This window comes from Acomys russatus, chromosome 7 (assembly GCF_903995435.1).
Source record: "Acomys russatus chromosome 7, mAcoRus1.1, whole genome shotgun sequence".
Classification (NCBI taxonomy): domain Eukaryota; kingdom Metazoa; phylum Chordata; class Mammalia; order Rodentia; family Muridae; genus Acomys; species Acomys russatus.
Genome location: NC_067143.1, coordinates 25,513,395 through 25,528,562, shown reverse-complemented (window position 1 = coordinate 25,528,562; position 15,168 = coordinate 25,513,395). Strand labels below are relative to the sequence as shown.

Below are 15,168 nucleotides of genomic sequence, written 5' to 3'. Positions count from 1 at the left end.
CTTATGCAAATAGAGGCGGCCAACTCTTTGTGGAGCGGCTGAAAATTCCACCCCCTGTGTCACCAATACCTGGCATCGAGCCTTTCATTCAAATGTTCTCTAAAAACACACACAGAGGATGTGACAAAGTGTGACACATCTAGGGGCTTTAACACACACAAAACTCACAAGAATATGGGGGAATAGTAATAACACTAATAATTTTTAAACGGGAAGGGGGGCGGTCAATAGCAGATCACCCTGAGGAATTGTCACCCATCTTTACCTTCTGTCACTGTCATCTTCCTTTAGCTGTAACCTGAGGATGCAGATCTTGCCCTCTCCTTGCAGAAATAGAAACCTATTAAGACACTGCAGTAGTGTTCAAAGTACTGTCATTAATTCACACCCGGAGGAGTGTGAGAAGGGATGGTGTGTGAGTGGGTGGATAGAGTGAGAAAACTTGGTGTAGAGCAGAGGAATCACAGTTTATCCTGTCCCCCAAACCAGAAAAAAAGCAAAAACAAAAACAGAAACCCCAAAAACAAAACAAATAAAAACAAAACAACAAAACAACCCCCCACCCAAATCTCCAAACCGAACTTTTCTTTCTTTCCATTCGATCCGCCCACTCTGTAGGGCAAATTTATATTTTAGAAGAAAGAAACTTAGGGGAATAAGTCCCTTAGGGAGTTGAATGTCCTTAGAGTTCATTTGCGGAGGCTGACAGGGATCCATCAGGTGAGCTGGTGATCTAGGTGCCAGCTGTAGACAAGTCTTGGTCTTCTTGACAGAGGGGAGAAAGATAGGAGGGTGCCTTTGAGGATTTACCATTTTGTTTATTTGTTTTTGTCTTTGTTCAGAGCCCTCAAGCTGGCTCTGCTACCTGGCCCTGGGTGCCAGGAGGTGAGCTGTGAATTGGAGCGGGATGCTGTAACAGGCTTGATTGAGCCGGGGCTGCAGGCTCTGGATTCCCCACTTCCTGTTGCACTTTTGTGTGTGTGTGTGTGTGTGTGTGTGTGTGTGTGTGTGTGTGTGTGCGCGCGCGCGCGCGCGCGCGTGCGTGTGTGTGCAGCCTCACTTCCACCCGTGTCTCCACTCCTTTTCTTCCCAAGGCAAAGATACCCCCCTCCTGCCCTGGGTACCATTCCAGAAAAGCTGTACATCACACAGATTGTTTCCACAGTTCTTAGCCACTCTCATGGAGCCATAGGCAGGACTGCAATTTTGGGACCTTGAGGACCTTGGGGCTGACTGGCAAGTAGGGGGTAGGATTTGAGGAAGGTAGGGCTTTACTCCGGGAGCTGCACACCTGCCCTTGCACAGCCCCAGGGACTAGCAAGGACTGATGACTAGAACCCGACTAACTCTGCAAAGCTTCTTGCTTGTTCTGCCCCAATTTCCTTAAAAGCAGAAGAATAGAATCATTTTCTCAAGTGAGGGCAAAGCCCAGCACACACAACTTGGAAAACTCAATTTAGTCAGACTGCTTTTTTTTTTTTAAAACATTCCACTTCCTCAGTCTCTTGATTTCAATATTGATAACAAACCCACTGCTTCGCATCTTTATGATAATAGTTGCAAATGAATACGCCCTCCACCCTGCTCGACTTGGGAGCATTTCAAGCATTTAGTGGCAAGTAACTTCTCAGGGTAACTTCTCCCTGCGATCCGCCCTCCCCTTTTAATGGTGGGACTTTTTATAATGTGCACAATACTATTAAAATTTCATATTAGCACTGTGTATGGTGAACTTTGTAATGGAAAATTCAATAGCTGCTGTAAATATTAATGGAATATGAAATGAAGCCACAGCCTCGACCAGCCCTGACAGTAAAACGGAGTGAGCATGTGGCGGCCCCGGGGCGAGAAAGGCCTTTCCTCTTGTCGCTCTCGCTTTATTACATTAGCGCTGGCCTCCCCACGCCGGCGTGGGCTCAGAAGCCAAGGCACAGGGTCACCCATGACAAATGTCCCGGTGTCTCGTCAACAGGCCTTGCCTGGCCCTGCCACTCCATCTGCTCAACAGGCCCCGGGAGAGTGCTTGCGGGTGTCAGTTTGGCGCAGAGCTCTTGAGAGCGCCAGGTTTCCAAAAAGGTTGCGGTGGTTCCTGTGCCTCCTCAAGCCGCTGCTCCCTGGACCCGGGGAGGGGAGAACTCCGTGTTAAGGAAGCACACGTGGCTTTCTAGGGTTCAGAGAGGTACTCAAAGAGCCAGGCTCCTACTCTCAAGTAGACCCATAGCCCTCCTTGCTCTCCCCCAAACCCCAGCCCAACCCTAGCCCTAATCTGCAGGTTCATTCTCAGAACCGGCTTTAGGCTCTTTTTGGCGACAGCTGTCATCACCTGCAGTGTCCCGGGGCAGTAGCGGTGCTGTAAACTGATTCCTGGGAGCCCTTTCCCCACCCCGGGCCCCCCCCCCCCCCCCCGCCCCGCGCCCAACACAGCCAGGATCTGGTAACTGTTTCCGCCTTGTCCCTATAAAAGAGTTACACTTTCGAAGAAGACTTAAAAAAAAAAAAAAAGCCAAGAAACGGATATAGGTTTTGTAACCGTTAAATAACTTTCCCAGCGTGCATTAAAGGAAGATTGTATTTTATCAACAGCTGATTGATGCCCGTGTGATCCTGTCGGTTTGTCTATAGTATCATATTTATTTAACCTGCTGGGGGACTGTGTTCAGGGGCAGCCTGTTCACGCTGACAAGAGCGTGCACATTACACACTACCCCAGGTATTTTGATTGATTGTTCCCACCCCAAAGCCTTTGGTTCATAATTTAGCACAGCAGGTTCTGCATCACAGACTAGGCTAAAAAAAAAAAAAAAATCCTGTAAGAGATTTCAATGAACAACTACTGGCAACAAACCTTCTTCTTTTAACCTGAACCCCCCAAGCATTTAAACACCTTTACAACAATCCTCTTATTTATCCCATGTCCCCAAAGTGGTATCAGAATTCAATTTGAGTCTGTGGCTGGCCCCATCAGTATTTCTTGATATGGGGAGCCAAGTGGTGAGTACATAGTGTGGGCTTCCACCCCCTCTCCCCTACACCACCACTTACGTTTCTCTTGCAATGGAAGGCTTCTAGTGTTGAGGGAACAGGCGGGAAAGCACTCTTTCCCCACAGGTGTTCCTCGTGGGTGGCTTTGGGATGTAGTACATAAGGTCCTTTGCTAGAGTTGCTACCATTATTTAACTACACAATTGAGGAAAGACTCCTTTTTCCCTCCTTCAGAAGACAAATTCTTCATTCAGTGTACCTAAAAAAAAAAAAAAAAAAAAAAAAAAAGTTGAAAAATGTTTGTGTACTTAAAAAAAAAATCATCTCAGCTGTCTGGGTTCATTCTAGCAAAAATGTAACCTGAAGTTAGTGGTACCTAATGCAGAACCCAATACTTACTTTTCTCTTTAGGGATTTCTAAGAAGAACTTTTTTTGGGAAAAATACTTTTGGGGAGCACCAGCAAAAACACATGCTTTGCATTTGTTTGGCTGTTCTTTCTTGTACTACTGTTATTCGAGCTAGTAATACTTTTTAAGGGATGCAAGCACAAAGTTTGAATTGTGTGCTGTGCCCAGTGTCAAAATGGTGCTTATTGTGCCTGGCGGTCTTGCATTTATCTTTTAGAGATTCTTGAAGCCTGAAATGTCATCTTGGCACATCATATGCCTAACAACCCTCCTCCCCAGAGTTTAATTTGCCATTCTAGGTCGGATGGAATGGTCATTATCAAAATGGTCAATTGCATGAGGTTCCAGGGTGTAGATATGCAGACACATAAGTCAATATAGCTAATGCAGTCCCCTGCTTCACTTATTACATTATTATTGGGGAAAATATTTTTTAAAAATCTATCTAGTGATAGTAGATAGTGGTGATAGCAATTATTAAAAGTTCCTTATTCCTTCTTGAATATTATTCACAGATCCTATCTTTGGACTTGATGTGTGACTTTAAAGACATTAACCAAATTTAATATACTCCTCCCATTTCCAGTTACTGTTTCTTTCATTAAATGTCTCTTATTTTTAATACTGCCACTAAAACCTTTCTTCTATTATCTCATACTTGGGACAGGTTTGAGAGATTCCAATGGCATGCCTTCTTTGCCAATAATATCACATTCAGCAACTCTTTTTTATCTCTAGATGTTGCTATTTATCCTTAGATGATATTCAGTAAAAAGGAAAAACTCAGAACATTTGAAAACTCCAAGAAAAGGCATCTCTCTGCTGAGAAACAGCCATGATCACATGTAAGTGCAGACCCAGTATCCAGAGAGAAAGAAAGGGCAGGATGGCAAAGGAAACATTTATCCATGCTTCCATGGCAGCCAGGGGCAGTAAGGAAGATCCAGTGTGGTGAAGGATACTGCAGTGGTTTGTCTGCAGTAAACAAATTCTGTGCATTTCAATCACTCATGTTAAGGAAGCATTGAAGTGTCATATGAACCCATTTGTGGTCATTTTTCAAAGTGTTTAGAAGCCATTGGTTTACACTGAGAATGAACTCTCTCTCTCTGAAACAGAGTCTCATGTAGCCCCAGCTGGCCTCTAACTTGGGTGTAGTTTGGAGGATGACCTGGAGTTTCTGGGTCCTGCCTCTACCTCCTGGGATGACAGGCATGTGCTATCATGCTTAGTATATAAGGTGCTGGGATTGAATTAAGGGACTGGGTATGCTCAGCAAATACTCTAGCCGCTGAGCTACATCCCAGCTCTGTGGATGTGAAAAACCATCTACAAGCATTTTTCTTTAATACAACATTATGTCAAATAATCCACAATAATGAATAGAATCACCTAGTATGTTGTTTCCTGGGGAAATCAAATAGACTAGGGTCCCAACTATTTTTGAGGGAATATTTCTGATTAGTTTAAATATATGCTGATATGTACACATACAAGTTAACCTCTTTGAAGTTTGGCTTACAACTTAATTGTATAGCTCTGGGCAGGTTACTCCATTTCTTCATCCCCGAGTTCCTTTATGTAGAGAAATAACAATCATACCTGTTATCAGTGTATGTGGAAAAGGTTATGTGAACAAACTCACAAGAAGCAGACCTGGGCAGGTTTAACTTCTAGCCATCCAGCAGCTATTGTTATATCCTATGGTATACCCTGGTGTTTTTAATATAATTATTAAAATGATGTCCTTTTTCTCCGGTTACCTATAATGTTATATGACCAGATGCCAAAACTCAAACCTAGGTTGAACTGGTTCTGATAAGTCTGCTTAAAAAAATCCCTACAGCAGAACAAAAGTGTCAGCAGAACAGAAGTGTCCAAGGAGCGACACAATCTTTATCTTCCTTGTGTCTTCCATTCAAAGCATGCTAAATAGCAAAGAGCCTTATATACGTAAAGTCCAAGCAAAAATCCAGGTAGTGAGAATGCTACCAAAATGTTTGAACACCAAATCAGAGACTCTTGACCTGAAACTCCTAAGGAGTCACATGACTATGTTTTCTATTTCCAGCCCCTTTATTTCATCAAGACACCAGCATACTTCTTCTTCCTGATTGCAGTGTGCTAGGTACCTAGATCCTACAGAGCCTATTTTAATTTCCTCTGATAACATTTAACATAGGGGAGGCATTTCAGCTTTCTTGGTTAAAAGCATCCTTTTGTAATATGCACTTTATATATGTACTACTATGTTACATAAGCCCAAATTTATCCCTAGGAGAAAGTGATATGTTCTGGTAACACATTCGTCTGTCAACTAAAAATTAGGACAACAGTGTGAAAGATTGGTTGCAGTAATACAAACTGTTAGATTCTGCTTGCTTCTTAATCCACTTGCTGAGCTTGGGGTTATAACAATACCGATCAACTGGAAACTGTGGCAACACGACCTGGCTATGGACTCTCTTTGTGAGCTGCTCTCTTGCTGCATCCAGCAGTAACTTGAGATGAACTCAAACAAAAGTGGAGCAAGTGAGAAGTGGCAGACAGAGCCCTCCCCTCCTCTGCAGCTCACCTTCGGTGGATACAGAACAAGACCTTCTGTTGTTACAGACGGATCCTAGCACTTCAGGTACCAATAGTTTTGTTTTTTTTGTCCCACCTCCAAAGAACTCCTGGATCAAGCTGAGGCAGGAGCTTGTGTCCACAGACTGGTCAACATCAACCTCCTACTTGGAAGCATGCCCTTTTATTTCTGTCAGTATCCCGTGTCCTACTCACTTTTTTCTTTTACAATGCATTGGCCATCATAAGAAGGATTGTTTCTATTCTATATGTACACTAGAAACACAGGAAGTGGACAGTTAACTTGGTCCAAAGCAGGGGTGGACTTTGTGTATCAGATAGTTTCTTCCAAATGCCATTCGCTGTTGTTTGGTTTGATCTGAAAATGAATTTTTACTTATTTAAGCTCAGCTGCAGTGTTAGACCCTTTTCACTTTTCCCTAATTATTTTTAAGATGAGGGGGAGGGAAACGCCTTCAGTATATATTACTGAGTAGATGACCCTTCTTCTTACATCTTTCACTATTGTTCCATAAACCTGAAACGAATCTTTGATGTTCTCATATTCAAGAAAATAGCAACCTGAATAGCACCAAACAGATACTAGGATATCCCCCAAGATCTGTTGTTTCCTGTATGCAGAATGTGAGATTGAAGGAAGTATCATCGTCTCTTAATTCATAAATAAGTTCCTCTTTAGACATTGCTCCCGTTGAGATTTGGCAAATAGTTAAACTAGTTTACACATTTCTTTTCTCTTCCTCTTCTTTTAAGTCCAGTTCATAAGTCAGCAGACACCTTACCCAGCTCTCATAGTAGACAGCTTTCTTTTTATTGCCTTTTCATAGCAGAGCTATCAAAAATAAGATAATGCCTAAAGATCTGGAGCCTAATCAGCTTTCTTGCTGAGTTTAAAGAGCCCTGAGGCTGTTAAGTTAGTCCTGGTTATACATGTGATGGCTGTGTTGTTTGCTCTGCCCCATTTTGATGGAGAGGGTAATGTGTTTGCCAGATAAGGGGGAAGGGACCAGCCACAAACTCAAGGCTTTGTTTGATAAACCTTGACATGCTTAGCCATTTTTCACATACATGAAAGGAAGCTTTCAAACTTGAAGGAAAATAGAGGTGTCCGTTCAAGCTTACTCACATTTATCAAGACAAAAAGGTAAATAAAGAAAATTGGCATCCTGTAGTCTATTTAATTAATTAGCTCCGCAGCTTATCATGAAATTGAAAAGTTGGATAACGTACAAGTCCGTTTCTTTTAGTTGTGATTTAGTGAGAGAGGTAGAGTTTTTTCATGTTCATATGTATCGAAAAGACAGTTATTTTGCTGGCCCTGTGTTGCCTCATTGCAAGGTGTAGGCTCAATATGAGAGAAGTCTTGAACTGAAGTTGAGCCTCTATAGGGCTCCTTTGTGTGTTCTTGGAATAAGAATGCTATTTGAAATCAGTATTAAACTACGTGATAGAAGACATGCTTTGTAAAGAGGCCTGTAGCCTGGAAGAGACTGATAAATCTGAGAACAAAATATCCTGCCCTGTATCCATTCACTCCACAATTTGAGGTTGGTCTGTTCTATAACCTCAGTTAGCGTAAGTGCATATATAAAAGTGTTCTAAAATAAATAACTGGCTTTGGAGTTGTAGCTAAGTTGATAGAGAAATGCCTAGTATAAATGAGGCTGTGGGGCTAGAGAGATGGCTCAGTGGTTAAGAGCGCTACCTGCTCCTCCAGAGGTCCTGAGTTCAATTCCAAGCAACCACATGATGGCTCACAACCATCTATCATGCGACCTGATACCCTCTTCTGCAGATAAAACACTCATATGCAATAAATAAAATAAATAAATATTTAAAAAATAATAAATGAGGCTGTGGGTTCCATTCTCAGCACTGTATGTATGGTGCCTGCCTATAACCCTAGCACTTAGAGAGGAGAGGCCGGGGGATCCTCGGTTCAAGGTTATTTTCCATTTCATAGTGAGCTTGGGGTCAGCCTAAGGTATGGGAGACCATCTCTCAATAAACCAAATAAAAACAAGAACTTTATTATTTAGAATGACTTTTAAGATGTTGGGGATTGGGACTGGGAAGATGACTTAGGGGGTAAGAATACTTGCTGCTTTTCCAGAACACTGGAGTTCAGTTCCAGCGTCCACATTGAGTGACTTACAGCCATTGAGTCCAAGGCACTCAATGTCCTCATTTGGCATCTGAGGCATCCACACATGCTCAACAGACACATTCAGCACATACAGACACACACAGACACACACATTCAACAGACACATTCAACACATACATACATACATACATACATACATACATACACACACACACACACACACACCCCACCACCACCACCACCAACAACAACCCAACCCAAACCAAACCAAAACAACAGCAGCAACAACAACAGCAACAACAACAACAACAACAACAACAACAAAGCAAGCCAAATCTTAAATTATAAACTTTTAAAGAAGTGTTTAAATTTTGGGGATGAACTATGCTTTGCTTTATACAAATTTACTTTCCTAGGAAGAGAGAAAAAAAAATAAAATGTGTCACAAAGTAGAGACATTTCACAAAATAAACATTATTTTTATTATTGCGACTGTTCTTTGGAGCTCAACTTTAATAGTTTAAGGACTGACTCATGGTTAGTTTATCAGGAAATAGCAACTTTAGCTTAATAACCTAGTGCCTTTTTTTAAATTAATTTTCTTCTTAGAAATTCTACTTTTCTGGTTTCTTCTAAATTAGAAACATGTAATAAACTAAAGAAATGACCTTCAATGATTAGTTCATGTATAGAACATGTAAGAATGTGATCACATGAATTTCTAGAACTGTGCTTTTTCCATATATAAACCCATTTACAGATTTTTGTGCTTTGTTATTAATAATCTATATGGATGTAGAGTTTAAGATGAATTTAATGTCAACTAGGGATTAATGTGCATTAATTAAATTGACAGTATCTTCTCTAATGAGAAAAAAGGATTTAGTTCTAATACTGATGATCTTAATAAGGCTCCCTTCTACTTGTCTGTATTTTCTCAACATTAGGAATTATTTTTATTAGAAGGTGAAGTAATTTAGTGCTTGCTGGGTGGCAAAACTGGAATAAATCAAGTGATTGCAAACTGACTTTGTTTTTGTTATTGAGGTTGTATAACCAAGCCATGTAACTTTCAATTAAAAAGGAATCAATTTGTATCAGCTATTTAAAAACAAAAACACAAGTTGAAGTCCATATTTAATTTTCTTTTCAGTACTACGTAAGGTGGTTAAGCATCTTGAGGGATTAGACACGGGCCACATCTACCATGCAATGCTCAACATGCTTGCTTAAATCTTCTTATATAGGCAGAGCTGTATTTTCCCAAATATTTTCCAAGCACTATCCTTGTCACAGAAGGGACTGTATTTTGTAATAAAATCTTTCTACGAGCATGTGAAGTCTCTAGAATTATTATATCATCACTTTGAGATGGGGCCACACTACCCCCAAACCTTGTGGGAGTGAAAAATTGTCCTCCAAGCCAGCTGCCAGCTATCTATGCAAAAGAATATGTGGAATACTTACACACACACCAGGTACCTTGAGGTTCTTATACCACTCCTCACTCCTGTCATGTTTGCTGTTGATGTTGAGACAGGGTCTTGTTGTGAAGCTCATCCCAGGCTGGCTTCAAACTCACAGTCTGTCTGCATCTTTATTTCCCCAAGTGCCATCACTCCAGGCTCAATTGTTTTCTTTTTTTTTTTTTTTTCTTTTCTTTTTCCAATTGTTTTCTGAACTACAACTTGACTATTATTTTGAATGGAAAATGGGAGGAGGGAATTCAGCGAGGGGAGGAACTACCAAAAATAAAATCTATTCATGATATACATTAGTTACATCCCATAAACAGACAATTATGTGCCATTGTGTGTATATATGTACATACACACACAGACACACACACAGACACACACACACACACACACTTTAAGACAAGGTCTCAGTCAGGTGGTGGTGATGCATGCCTTTCATCCCAGCACCAGGAGGCAGAGGCCAGCTTAGTCTCCAGGACAGCTAGATCTACACAGAGAAAACCTGTCTCAAAAAACAAAACAACAAACAAACAAAAACACCACCACCGAAACCCAAAACTAACCAACAAACAATGACAAATACAACCCCCAGACAGAAAAACAAAACCAAAATAAAAAACAACAACAAACCCCCAAAACTCAAGGTCTATGTATTCCTAGATGATCTGAAACTTGAGACTTAGATCAAGCTGACCTTGAACACATAGAGACTCATCTGCATCAGCCTCCTAAGTGCTGGGATAAAAGGCCTGCACCACCATGCTCAGCAAACCATATCCATCCATCCATATATTCATATGTATATGGCTAACAAGTTGGATCAGTGGGTAAGGGTGCTTCCTGCCAAGCCTGATGATCAGGGTTCAATCCCTGGACCTCACATGGTGCAAGGAGAGAACTGAGCCCTGCAAGTTGTCTTCTCCAAATGCACATTATGACATGACTATGCTCCCTCACTCAAACACATGCATATGCACTCAGACACATACACAGTAATATATAATAACACAAATAAATAAATAATAAAAACACACACCAGAAGTTGAAAGGACAACAAATATACATATATGTAAATACATATATATGTACAAAAATACATATGTATATGTAAAAACATCAAAATTCTATGGTAGTTTATCCCTTTCATGTTCCTATTTACAGTCACACTTTACTCATCCGTTAGTTTGTCCACTTGTTTACTTACTTTTATGGTGCTGGGGATTAAATCCATAGCCTTTTCCACATTAGCCAAGCCCTTTGCTACTAAGCCTATTTTCCTCCAACAATGCTCAAAATTTATATTAAGTTTCTTCACCCAGTTCCTTTGTAGCGTCCTCACAACAAATTATCACTTGTCTGCCCCTGCAGCAACTACCACCATACTTGTCAAGGTCCTTGATTTATTTTTCAGGGCCTCAGAGTTATGGATGGTTGTGAGTTGCCAAGTGGGTTCTTGGAACTGAACCCAGGTCTGCTGCCGGTGTAGCTGGTGTGCTTACTTAACCATTAAGCCATCTGTCGAGTCTACATAGCTTTTATTAAGAGGACTGCTTCAGTTCTCAATCTCTGTAATCTCTGATTACAAAATCAAATCCACTTCTCTACAGAGAAGGGACACAAAGTTTCAGGCTCTATATTTGTCATAGAACACAGTTTCAAAAGCAAACAAAAACAAAAAAACTGAAACCACAAAACAAACAACAATAACAAAAACCTTAGCACTGTCTTTTGAGCATGGTGAGCATAGTGCATCTCATTGCAGACATCCCATTATTGAAAGAAGGGTCCAGTGGAGATCAACTCAAGCCAAGGAGGATTTTCATTTCATTTGCTTTTGGACAGGGTCTCATTACATTGCATTGGTTGGCCTGGAATTTGCTATGTAGACCAGGCTGGCCTGGAGCTCAGAGAGGTCTGCTTGCCTCTGCCTGCAGAGTGCTGGGCTTAAAGGTGTGCACCATGACACCTGGCAAAGAGCACTTGCTTATAATTCAGTCCAGTGACAGTATTGAATAAGGCCATGCTGCTATTTGTCAGGGGTTGAAGGAAAAAGACATTTTCCCCTGCACCAAAGTTACTCAAATCATTGTTTTCCAACAGTGATTGCACAAATGGAACCACCTGGGAAACTTTAAAAATATCTGTTGTACAATCATCTAAGAAATGCCTCCCTTTGCAGACACAAACATGCCATTTACAAGTCTAATTTCTGGTATTTCTTAGAAATGAGACACCTCAGCCATGCTATACTGAGATGAGTGCGGTCACTCGGAGAGCAAAATTGCTTGCTGTTTGATTGTCCCCTTTGAAACTCAGCAAACCACAACATCCCATCTTTAAGTATGTTCTAAATGAGCACCAGGAACAGTAGAATCTTGGTACAGAAAGTAGTACAAAAACCACTCACATATCTAAATTACTTTCCCTTTTGATCAGTGGTATTATTATGTCAAGCAATATTTACATAGCAAATTATCAATTCCCTATGTGCTTACTGAATTTATTTAAATTCTCTCTCTCTCTCTCTCTCTCTCTCTCTCTCTCTCTCTCTCTCTCTCTCTCTCTCTCTGTATGTGGAGGCCATTCTTCTTACCTAGCACGAGGGTCCTAGGGATCCAACTCAGGTCATCAATCTTGGGGACAAGACCCATTCCCCCAGAGCCAACTCACCAGGTCGTCTTCACATTTTTTTTGATATTACATGATATTTAAAATATAAAAGCAGCCAGTTAGAAAGTATTTTGCTGATCCAGATTGATAAATGTGAGAAGCTGGCTCTGGCCATAGTTTACGTCCTCTGGGGGGATGATGACCACGGAAGATACCTTCTAGATTATAGTCCCTAGCAGTCCTTCTTAAACACTGACACACCTGTGATGCACCAGGTGATGGCTGGGGATATGGCTTAGTAGCAAAGTTGTTGCCAAAGGGAAAAAAAAATCACCCAGAGAGCTCACTGAATCACAGACCCCGAGTTACTCTGGAATATTCCAGTTTGTATTTTGGACATTTTCCACTTGAGCTGAGGTTGACCTGATAGTAAGCAAGAGAGTAGGCATTCAGCCACCATGCTGTTTCTGCTGGCTTGTTGATTACCAATACCATCACAGGTTAATGACCAGAATGCTTATAGTTGCACTGGGAAATGGTGGGGACAATCATTGTTGGACACAGCTCCCTTGAGTTAATGACATATTCTCCATCTTATTGGCAAGACGGACTCATCCCGAAATACTCTGGAGATGATCTGCTTCATGAGTAACCATAGCTGATGACACAGCACAGGTGATTGTTCCCAGTAGATAAAATCTCACTGCTAACTCACAGATGAAGAAACAACTCTCTTACAAGTAAAATAGCTCATCCTGGGTTTCCCAGGGATTAAGTTGCAGAAGAGATATCTGAAGCAGCAGGGAAAGCTGGGTGTGGGGGCTCACACCTGATCCCAGCACCCAGGAGGCAGAGTCTGGAAGATGGCCACAAGTTCAAGGCTATCAGGCCTACTTAGTGAGTTCCAGGCCACGTGGGGAGGCATAGCAAGGTTGTGTCTCAAACTAGCTAACTAACTAACCAACCAACTAACTAACTAACCAAACAACTAACTAAAACAGGATAGAATTGGATGTAGCAGTGCAGGAATACAATTCAGGATTCAAATCACTGAGATAGAAGGAGCTCAAGTTTAAGGTTAGAACACTCCTTTCTCAAAAACCTTAAAAAATGAATTATGATGATATGATTCCAATGCCCATTATTTTCTACAACACACACACACACACACACACACACACGCAGACACACCACATAATCATTAACAAAATATATGTCATATATTGCTCTGTAAAAGATTCAACATGATCAACAAAATTCAAATTATATTTGCCAATGAAATAAATAAGAAGTAAATGAGATAGGACAAGAAGAAGGAAGACTGAGTACAAATTGCACTCGCAAAGCTTTATTATCTTGCCACTCATAATGAACTTGAGTCTAAACTTCTGAAGAGAAAACAGGCTTTAAGAGCTCTATGTGACATCCTTATTGACAAGGGCAGTAAAGAAAGAGAAGCTGCACATGTGAACAGAGATGTGTTACAAGCCCAAAGTGCCTGGTCCTAGTTTTCCAGGTCTATAATGCCCTCTTGGGCTTAGGAATATGTAGGATGGCTATGGTGATGCCCATGGACCTGCCTGCACCTGTGAGAAAACAGGATGCCAAACAGGAACACTCCATTGATCTAAGGCAACAGACAGGAGTTGTAAATCGTGACTCAGGGCTCTCTACCATTTTGTGCCTCTGATGCTATTTGTCACAGCACCAGAGGCAGCTAAGTTTGTCATTAAAATCATACCACCAGGCTGATCACAATACTTCAGATAATTTTCTTTTTCTATTTTATTATTATTATTTTGGCCTTTTTTAAAAAACAAAACAAAACAGGGTTTCTCTGTGAAACAGCTTTAGCTGTCCTGGAACCTGATTTGTAGACAAGGCTAGCCTCGAACTCACAGAGCTCTGCCTGCCTCTGCCTCCCTAGTGTGGGGATTAAAGATGTGCACCACGTCTCCTTGATGGGGAGACCTGGTGGCACTTAGAGGAAGGATAACAGGACACCGAGAAGAGACTTGATACCCTGTGAGCATATACAGGGGAGGAGGTCCCCCTCAGTCACAGACATAGAGGAGGGGAGTAGGGAGAAAGCAGGAGGGGGAGGAATGGGAGGATACAAGGGATGGGCTAACAATTGAGATGTAATATGAATAAATTAATAAAAAAAGGTGTGCACTACCACCACCCAGCCAGCCATATTGCTTAAGCCAAATGTAAGATGGAGAGCCCTTTGACACTTGAAGTCATTCTTTGCTCTTTCAATTTAGCTTAGTGGGTCAGTGTATTTGCTTAGTTGAAACAGAACATGGGCATTAGGACAGATATTTTCTGAGAAGAAAAAAAAAGTCTTGGCGAAGCTGTAGGGGAGTTTGGAGGTAGAATTTAGACCTAGAGAGAGAAGGATCATCAGCTAAATCCCCAGCAACTAACAGGAAGTAAAACAGTCACAGTGGAATACTACTCAGCTATTAAAAACAAAGAAATCTTGAAATTTGCAGGCGAATGGATGGAACTAGAAAAGATCATCCCGATCAAGGTAAGCTCACCACATGATATATACTCACTTATACCCAACACAGATATCCTCCCAGAGACAGGGGTGGGGGATGGGGTGGGGGGTTGTTAAGAAGAGGGAAAGACAGATGCTGCAACTCACAGTCTGACTCTGGGCAGAATGCTGAAGGTTGTTTGGAAGAGTAGGGGTGGGGGGGCAAGGAGGAAGGACCTGGAGGGGTCAGGAGCTCCTCAAGGAGGACCTGGGTCTGGACCCAGGGAGGGCCTGCACAAGCTGATGTACCAAACAAGGATGATGCATGCTGAGAACCTAGTCCCCCTCCCCCCGACCCCGGTTCAGATGTAGCCAATGGACAGCTCATTCTCCATGGGGGTGGGGGTGGGGGGCACTGAGGACTGCCTCTGACATGAACTCTGGTACCCACAATTTGATCACTTCCCCTTGGCAGGGTGGCCTTTTGGGCACACAGAGGAGGGGGATG

The 15,168-nt window shown here is 41.7% G+C and overlaps 1 long non-coding RNA gene across 4 annotated transcripts in view; it reads left to right on the top strand.

Annotated features, from left to right (window-relative positions):
• Window positions 1-14,708, top strand: part of LOC127191574 (uncharacterized) — a 112,546-nt gene extending 97,838 nt beyond the window's left edge. Inside the window, exons 2-3 of one of the 4 annotated variants that reach the window (XR_007830929.1) lie at window positions 5,887-6,023; window positions 14,671-14,708. This is a non-coding gene — a long non-coding RNA (uncharacterized LOC127191574). Of the gene's footprint in view, window positions 1-5,886; window positions 6,024-8,693; window positions 9,352-14,670 lie in introns of those variants that run through there. The other 3 variants (XR_007830925.1, XR_007830927.1, XR_007830924.1) reach the window with 3 other exon arrangements.
• Window positions 14,709-15,168: the final 460 nt, after the last annotated feature.